The following is a 9,650-nucleotide window of genomic DNA, read 5'->3' on the forward strand; positions in this document are numbered from 1 at the left end:
CCTGCCGGCCTCTGGATCCTGGACTTCCAGCCTCCAGACTGGGACCCAATACATGCTGCTCCCAGCCACCCAGGCACGTACAGTGCTTTGTCTCCACAGCCCTTGCAATCGACTAACCTCACTGCGTGGTTGTGGGGCCGGCTGGCTCCCCTCGGGGAGGCTCCTCCTTTAGTTTGCCTGGGCTGTCCTTAGGGCCTAGCCTGGAGGGCAAGCCTCTTATGTCACAACCTCCTCCCTGCTTTGTGTCTCTCCAACTTGCTCAGCACTGCTAACGGGATGCTCTCACCCCTCACCGACCTCGTCAGCCGACTCCTCTGCTGTGGAGTCGGCTCCAGCAAGGCAAGGACTGTCTCTCACCCCCACCTACTTCCCAGTGCCTGGAACGTGGCGAGAGCGCCACAAGTGTGTGTTGAATAAATAACAAAACGAATGAACTGACACATGTTTTAAACTCCCCTGCTTAAAATAAAAAATAGACTACAACAATCACAAAGAGTACAAGGCACAAGAGATGTCCAGAGGTAGTTAAGAGAATGCATGACCAAAAATAATGAGAACGCGCTCCGTGTACCAGACGCCTGCTACAAAGCCGCTGTCATTATTAAAAACCTGAAATGGCATAAAAATAGACACAGAGAGAGATGAGCGGACTAGAACAGGATTCAGAAATAGCATACAATATATTGAGGAATTTAATATAAAACCAAGACGTCTTTTAACCCAGCGTGAAAATGATGGTTTATCATCCAGGCAGGATAAAATAAAGCTGAACTCTCACTTCTTAACATCTACAAAAGCAAATGAAAATGAGAAAAGATATTCTTGGAATAAAATGATGCAAACTGCATGTATACATCGTTAGTATTAGGGATACACTGATAAATTAATTTTCAGGAATGGCTTTCCCTCTAGAAACTCTAACAACAAGAACATAGCTAATTCCACTGTGGGTCAAGAAGAACGAAAACAGAGCTATTTCTGTGTGGTCCTGGGCAGGGAGTAAAGGTGCCGGGCACCGGTGTCCCCACACTCCTGCTCGCCCTGCGCAGCTCGGAGCACGGCCTCCCTCAGCAAGCAGGGGCCAGACGCAGGGCACCCACCTCCCAGCGGCTCCTTGGGAAGCATGAGGGTTTATTTACACTCAGCTCAGGTCCTTCTCCTTCGTAGGGAGAAAATATTGACAGCTCTACAGATCAATATCTTCTCCTTCCTGGGCTGTGTTGGTCAGCACCAAATTATCTCAGTTTTGTGACACATACTTGGATAAAGGATACTTACCACCCAGGCCTCAAGCATGTTGATATGACCTTAGCTTTGATTCCCACTGGGAGGAAGCCAGCCGAATCATGGGGGACGTTTACCACGGTCTCTCCATTCAGGAAGCTACAAACCCATGGCCAGAATTTTAAAATTATATTAACACAATTAAGTGGGACCTTTCTTAATGTCCTTGTAAGGTTTTTTGTTTTTTTTTCCACTCAAGTCCCCTAAAATATTTTCGGTAAAAATGGTTCTATCATACAGAAAATTACTGTGAATAACAGAACACGAGCCCAAGAACCCACCTTTCAGATTTGATCCGTGCTGTTATTGGCCACCATTACTCCCTGTTGGGGAGGAGGGTCCTGCCAAACGCACCCCAGTTTTCCCCACCCTTGTCGTGATTCAAATTAGAGAGAGATTCAGGATTCTGAGGGCTGGAACCAAAGTGACAGTTTTATCACACCTGAAAGCTGACCTGGAGAGACGCTGAAGTGGTGACCACAGGACTGCAGTCACCAATGGCAGCGGATTGACCAAAGCACAGCCACACAGTGGGCTCTCGCTGGGCTTGCAAAGCAATGAAGCACTGATACTACACACCCCAACACGGATGGGCCTTGGACACAGCGCACGAAGTGAACGAAGACAGTGTCATATGACACCACGTGCAGGAAATGTCCAGATTATACAAACCTGAACAGACGGCAGGTTAGTGATTGCCAGGCGCTGGGGTCGGAGCAAAGGCAGAGAGAGACGCGGGTAATGAACACAGGGTTCTTCCCGAGGTGGTGGAAGTGCTCTGCAGTAGAGAGCTGGAATGGCCGCACAACCCTGTGGATGTACTAGAATCCACTGAATCGTATATTTTAAAAGGGTACATTCTTTGTCATGTGCATTACACCTCCATACAGCTGTTATACAAAAGGCTGAGGCTAAGTTATTCAAGCTGGTGAACGTACCCTCAGACACAGAAATGTTAATATACATGGCAGTTAAAAGACCCACACAAAAATATACAGATATTTTCAGGCAATTCGTACTAGAACAGTTTATATGACGTCTGGCTTCTGGTAATGGTGAAGCAGCTTATGCTGAACTAATCTTCCCATCAATAAAATTATAAACTCTAGATCAATTGTAAAGACAACTATCAAGATAATTATAAAAACTACCATTTCCAGACACTGGGGAATACAACTCAAAGCAGGCAGAAATTGGACACATTCGATGTTGGACAAAAGAAGGAAACTCAAAGTGACACCCACATTTAACTGAATGAATATAAAATAGTATTTTTCTTTTCATAAATACTTTAAAGAAATGAACATTTAAAGCCAACATAATGATCTATTTTGATGTTTACACCATATATACAAGTAAAGTATGTAACAACAAGAATACAATAGGCAGGCAGGATGAATAGAAAGCTCCCGCATACTTTTAATTCAAGATAAACTATGATAAATGAAGGAAGTGTTGCAATCGCTAAAGCAAGCACTAAAAGAAACAAACAGAAAGGGTGGCATCGGCAAAGAGCCAATCGAGGGCGTAGAATGGAATGCTGAAAATCCTTGACTAAACTAAATAAAACAGGAGAACAGAGGGAATGGTGGACAGGAGAGAGTAACACGGTGCCCCACCCCAAACGTATCTGTAATTACATTCAATACAAATGGAGCACGTGCTGCCATCACAAATCAAAGTTTGTCAGGCTAGATTTTAAAAAATAAACTTAAGGCTCAGCTGCACGCTGTCTACAAGAGGGACGTGTTAAGTGGGAAGACATAGATAGGACGGAAGGTAAGGGATGGAGGGGGTACAACAGGCAAGCAAGCCTCACCGTGCAGCTACGCTGAGGTCCCACGCAGCAAACTTTACAAGGGGGGTGGGGGGCGCATTTCAGTGAGAAAGGAGGCCATCTCACAGGGAACATTGGAAAAAGTCATCAGGACCTTGCAAAACACAGGCCAAAACTTAATGTGCATGCATCTAACGATCGAGTTTCAAAATAAATGAAGCAAAACTTGACAGAATGAAAGGGAAAACTAGACAGCTCCCTAATAATAGCTGGAGACTGTATCACCCACCTCTGCAACCGACAGAGGAACAGGACCAACACAAACAGAGAAGAGGTCACCAATCAAACAGCACCATTCACTACCTCAGCCTTGTGGATATTTATAGAACGTACGCCCAACGCCTGCAAAACACACTCTCTTTTCATGTGCACACGATCCGTTTGCCGAAACAGGCCCTGTGCGGGGTCACTAAACAACTCACAATAAATGTCAACAGAATCCAATCACTCAGAGCATTTATCTCAGGAAAACAGAATTAAATTCTGTAATGATGATGTATCAGGAAAAATTAGCCAACACATTGAGATGAAAACTCTCCATAATTGATCTATAAATTGAAAGGAATCCCAATCAAAGTGTCAGGGATTTTTTTTAACAGAAATTGACAGGTTGACACCAAAAAATCCGTGCAGAAATGTAAAAGTCTAGTATAGCCAACACCATTTTGAAAAAGAATAAATTTGGAAGGTACACACTACCTTATTTAATATAAAACTGCAGTTATTAACGTGATATGATATGCTCTCAAGGAGCGGGGACAGAATAGAGCCCAGGCAGACACACGCAGACACGTCGGCAGGTTTTGCCGAAGGTGCTATTGTAGATCTTCATATTCATCCTTAATTCTGACATAACTGGAGTTAATTTTGGTGTTTAGAGAGAAGTAAGGTCGCAAGTTTTTTTTCCTCTCAATGTATTCACCAATTATCCCAGAGCACCTCAGTGCAAAAATCTAACCTTTTCACAAAAGTCTAAGTATTTCATTTCAATGCATCACTTTTTCTAGTTAAAGAAATAAACGTTTATATTTAAAAATGAAAAAGGGTGACGATGATCATGATGCCACTAGGATCACGTGTCCTTCTCTGGACCACGCTGCGTCCACTGTGGGTGGGCGGGGTGGGCTGCAGGGCGCCCTGCTCCACGCAGACATCCACGGGTCCAGGGCCCTTCCCTCTGGTGACTCCACCATCCTAGGGCCTCGCAGTTCTCTGTTGGATTCTCTGCATCCGGCAGGCAAAAAGGAGACAAAAAAAAAAAGAAAGAACACAGGATCCCAAGAGTGTTTTTATAAGGTCAGGCCTGAAACCAGGATGCACCCGTCTGTCCCTAGTCCCCTGACCAACACTCAGTGACATGGGCCACCAATCCCAGAGAGGCTGCGATTGCAGGCCACCCATGGACGGGAGGCAACGGAAGCGCGCGGACGCCTGGCATGGCCCGCCTTGCCCTGGGGACAGAGAGAACTTTTCCAATGCCAGGCTCTGCCCGTGAATGTTATCCCCACAAGAGCCCTCGGAGATGGAAGCCACACTTTGTCATTTCATAGAAATGCAAACTCTGGCCATGATGAGGCCAGGGTCAGGGCCGTGGGGACGGAGGGGCCCAGGTGGACATCGCATGCGTTCAGCAGGTCGTGCTGATCCGTTGTGTTAGAGGCAGGGCACCAAGAGGGAAGAAGTTTCCAAAGCACTTCCTAGGTTTTAAATTTGAGGGTGACCATAACTGGGCAGTGACAATTTCTTCCTAGAATCTTTCTCGTGTGGCAGGAAATGAAATTGTGTGATCATATAGATTCCGCTTTGTATCTGGGGCTTCATGAAGTGCTGACGCTGCTGTGGGTGATTGTGAGAAAAATGAAAAAATAAATCAGGGAAAGAAAAGCTAGCCGCTCTTAAGGCAGATCTTAGATTACAACTTTGTTAGATCACAAAGGGCGGGCCCCGAGCCTTGGTTTCTTTCATCAGCGATTGTGTTAGGCCTCGCCTTGTTAAAAGAACGGCTAAGGTGGGAGGCTGCGTCAGCCAGGGAGCCGGACCCGCCACGGGGCCGTGACGCCTGTGGGTTCCAGGAGGAGGCACCGACCTGGGGAAACCAGGCCGACTCCTCAGCCTGTGCTGTCAGCCCGAAGCTGCAGCCACCTCAGGCAGGCGGAGCGTGGGGCTTGTGCCCACCCCACAGCTCAGACACGCCTCTGAGGGCAGCCATTCTGCTGCCTCCAGCAGACATCTGACCGAAGCCTCCAAGAGCGAGGGTCAGCCTCCCTGCAGCTCTGGCCCCTTCCTCTGACACCAACGGCCCCCATTTCCTGTGACGTGAAGCCCACACTCCATGGGCTACATGGCCACTTCTAACCAACCTCGTGCCGGTCTCAAGTCCAGCTGTGTAGTGGAGACAGACTAGTCTCAGAGAGACCTAGTCCTGAGTTCACTTCAAACCCCGGAAGGACTCACTGGGTTGCCATTTTGAGTGAGAGTGGCGTCCGTAGGCTCACGTTTCTCACACGGCGCACACGAGCCGGGAGTCCAGGGCGGGCGGGCTCAGGCCCCATCCATGTCTGGCCACACTCACCCTGCAGCCTGATCGTCACAGACCCTGAAAGAGACGTTTATTAAGTGATGATGTTAGGAAGGTGTTCAGTCTAGGGAAAAGCTGTCCGTTCCTTCAGAATTATCACACGCGCACACACACACACATACACACACACACACACAGACACGCACATACACACACGGACAGGGACAACAAGCAATCAGACAAACACAGAATGCCATGGAACATTGAACAAATGATGTCACTTTGGTCAATTATAACTGTGTAGGTGGGAATTGGATACGACTGTTCTTAGTGCTTTGAATTAGGGTAATTTATCCCCCCAGGTAATGAGAGACGGCAGGTTTAGGCTCAGCGAGTCTCTGCCCAAAGCTGATTGGGAAAAGGGACAGCATGTTTGCCAAAAGGAATCGCTGCTTCAGTATTTCTGAACTTGCGACTCGAGCAGAGCTCAGCCGGGCATCGCACGTCCTGGGCGTGCAGACCTCAGGCGTGTGCGGCGCAGGGCTAGTGGCACAGCGGTTTCGGGGTTTTCAGATCAACATCAGGTCGCAGTCCGATGTGTTTTTGCCACAAAATAAGTTTTCCCTGGCGGAACGAACAGAGAACTTGGAGGTAGAAGACCTCGGCTCCAGCCCAGTCATGGCCCTGGGAATGGAGACGTGTTTACTGGACAAGGCACACACACGTTCCTCACTTAATCCACAGCAAGGACCCATAGACGGGTTTCTTACTCCCTCCTGCGTGGTGAGAGTCTGGGTTGCACTGGTGGCTCGCACGCGGTCTCCTGCGCCCATGCCTGTGCCTGCAGCTGTCTCAGCTCCTCCCACCCTGACTCTGAGGTCACCCATGTGACGCCCTCAGCCAGGGGATGGATGTGAGCATCCCTGAGACAAGCAGAGCGTCTGGGAAGGGCATGCCTTTCTCCTGGAATCCCGCCAAGGCTGGGGGAAGCCAGGCACCCGAGGGGGATAAGAGATCCACGTGGTCAAGCTGAGGCCGTCCTGGAAGACCCCGCCATCAGCCGGACCGTGGACGGCCAAAGCTGGTGTCACCATCAGCTGAGAAAGTCCCAAGTCAGCAGAACTGTGTGACCGACCCACGCATGCTGAGAGATGTAAGACACTGTTTATTCACGACAGTGCTTCTCAGCCTTGGTGGGTGTACTGGGCAGTTCTCTGCAGTGGGCGGCTGCCCTGTGCATTTCACTGTAGGACATTTAACAGCTGTCTGACTTCTACCCAATGGATGCCAGTGTCCCCTCCCGAAGTCAAGACAATAAAAACATCCCCAGACCTTTCCAGGCGGTCCCCTGGGGGTCAAACATGGCTGACTGAGAACCCCTGCTCTCAGCTGGGTTTGGGGGTGCAGCATTGTGTGATAACAGGTCACTCCTACATGGAACGCAGAGAGGGAGAGAGAGAGAGAGAGAGGTCACCTGTTGGGCTGAGTCACACCCAGGAGAGGGCTCCAGCTCCCACGGCTTTCCAGTGCGGCCCCTCCCCGACCTGGGAACCAGCCCGAACTCCACACGGGGCTGCGGAGCCTGGACAGCTGCCCCAGCCGGGGGCCACTGGCTCTGTGCCCTGCGCCCCTGCTCAGTCTGCCTCTCCCCAGGGTGGAAACGCCGGGAAGTTCTCTCTGCGTCCTCAGGACACAGGATCAGGGTTCAGCTGGAGAACAATCAGCCTGGGGCTCAGAAAGCGAGGGGCTTGCCGGGCGTTTGGGCCATGAGCCTGGCGTTGGGTCCGGGCCCAGCCCGCTGCTCTCTGTCCCGGTGGCACGTGGGCCCATCCCCTGGTCCCTCTCAGCCACGGGCGGGACTTCCTTCCACGTGTGTGAGACGACGGCCCCCTCACGTCCTTTCCTCGCAGGACCTGTGTGGTTCTGTTTGTCACTCTGTGCTCCATGTTCATGTCAGAAGTTACCCAGACCACCTCTCACACTCCCTGAGGAGACGGCACCTCATGCCCCACTGTTCTGCTTTCGGGGTCACTGAGCCCCTCTGTTTAACCCATACATGGGCGAGCCTTCTGGAAGCCCAGAAGCTGTCTGTGTGCATCTCTCATCTGGGGCTCCCTTTAGCCCTCGCTCTGCGGATGGCCTCACCTTTTCCAGGGGCACCAGGTAACAGGTGTTCCGACCTCACCTGCCTGCTGCCAGCAGCTCAGCCGGGACCTCCAGACATCACCTCCTTTTCACCCAGGAGCTGAGTCACAGTGGCCTGTTGGGCCCCAGCTCCTGTCACACAGGCTTGAGCCTGGTTCCCACGGTGGGCGGAGGTGATGGGGGCTCACGGGGTAGGGGCGAGTGTCCCGCACCCGCAGGCGTGGAGGTGTTGGGCTGGGAAAGCACGGGGTGCTGCGTCCTCTCCCGGGGGAGACTCAGCTCCCAGACGTCCCCGGGGACCTAGCAGGAGCAGGTGCTGCCAGAGTCAGCTGCAGAATTGGGATCGGGGACGCCTGCAGCGTCAAGGACGAGCACCGAAATGTCCCCGGAAACAAGGCGGCAGGGTGGCATCCAGTCCCACTTCTCCTTGAACTTAGAGAGAAGCGGAGGCTCGGGCAGGATAATCACGTGCGCAGGGTCACCTGGCGAGAAGCAGGGGTTTGCAGTAATGTCCAGAGTGACGTCCGCGCATCTGTGATGCCCTGCCTCGTCCCAGGAAGGGTTTGGGGAAGCGTGTGCGCTGCCACCATTCCCCCCAACCCCCACCCTGGAGTCCTTTGCAATGTGGCGATTCTGTGAAACAGGGAGCGGGGAGAGAGGTTCAGTGAACACAGACACGTGCGGGGCGGGGGGCAGCGCCAAGGGTCCCGGCCACGGGTGGTCTGCTAGCCGAGCCCTCGGACACTGGGAAGGGCGACGGAGGGAGGATTCAGAGTAGAGACCCTGGGAGTGTGTGGTGGGCAGAGGTGCTCACCCGCCCTGTGGGCCCTCATCCAGCTGCCTCGGGGGCCCCTCCTCCCTATCGGAGCCCCCATTCCAGGGCCACCCCAGTGAGGCACGGGCTTCCCTCCCACCTGGAGCCTCGATCACCTTACCTGAGCCTCGCCGCCGAGACCACGGACAAAACAGAACTTGGGAGAACCTCGGTCCAGCCGGGCTGCTCGGCCCACCCAAATCCTCTCCCCGGCGTCCCCTGCGTCCCTGCGTATGTCCTGACCTGTCCTGATCCTTTTCCAGTCACCTCACTCAGTTGCAGGCGCTGGAAGGAGCCAGCACATCAGAAGTGACGGAAGCGGGAAGTGGGGTGCAGAGCGGGTCCCCCCCGGCATCCGGCCTGGCAGGATCGTCCCTGACTCGCCACCTGCTTTCCTGGCTCGGACACGGACACAAGTATTGTTGTCATTGATTTCCTGGTGAAGGAAAAATGTCACCAGGTTGGGCAGTTTCCCCGATTTTCCTACAGTTTCTCGCCAACAATGACTCATGCGTTGGAGCCCATTATCGTCAGGGAAACGGGCATTTGGGGAGCACGGCTGCCCGGCTGCTCCGGCCGTGAGCCACTCAGCCCACATCCGTCCTGAGCGCCTGGCTGTCGGGAGGTCTCAGGGACATGATTCAGCTTAGCTTGTTACTGTCACCGTTTCTGAATTGTCACCTGGCTCAGGCCAGCTCCAACACCCAAGGGCAGCCCTGCGTGTGGGACGCAGAGGGGCTGTGAGGTGGCATGGGCCTGCCTTCCTGAGCCTGGGGGCACACGGCGCTCCCCTCCCACCTGGGGTCTGACCTGTGCAGGCGGCGCCCTGTGGGCGCCCCAGCCACCACCTCCTCGGGTCCCCGGCAGACAGTGCCCACCACTTGCTCCAGCCCAGGTCTGACGGGCAGACTCGGAGCAGGACCTGGGTCTGCATTTCTGGGTGGGTCGGATGTGCTCCCGTGTTGACCACAACATATGGCTGTGTCGTAACTATGGGAGCGAACACGTGAACACATGGGGTGTGTTTCATCCCCACTGAAAGCGTGGTGGAG

General features: G+C 52.6%; 1 long non-coding RNA gene across 1 annotated transcript; it reads right to left on the bottom strand.

The window, feature by feature from the left end:
- Positions 1-464: 464 nt before the first annotated feature.
- Positions 465-8,851, bottom strand: LOC109387610 (uncharacterized). The gene is made up of 4 exons (XR_002125045.1): positions 8,720-8,851; positions 7,785-8,266; positions 5,576-5,717; positions 465-4,345 (listed from the first exon to the last, which is right to left on the bottom strand). It is a non-coding gene; the product is annotated as an uncharacterized LOC109387610 (long non-coding RNA).
- Between the last annotated feature and the right edge of the window lie 799 nt (positions 8,852-9,650).

This window comes from Hipposideros armiger, unplaced genomic scaffold (genome assembly GCF_001890085.2).
Source record: "Hipposideros armiger isolate ML-2016 unplaced genomic scaffold, ASM189008v1 scaffold_164, whole genome shotgun sequence".
NCBI lineage: Eukaryota > Metazoa > Chordata > Mammalia > Chiroptera > Hipposideridae > Hipposideros > Hipposideros armiger.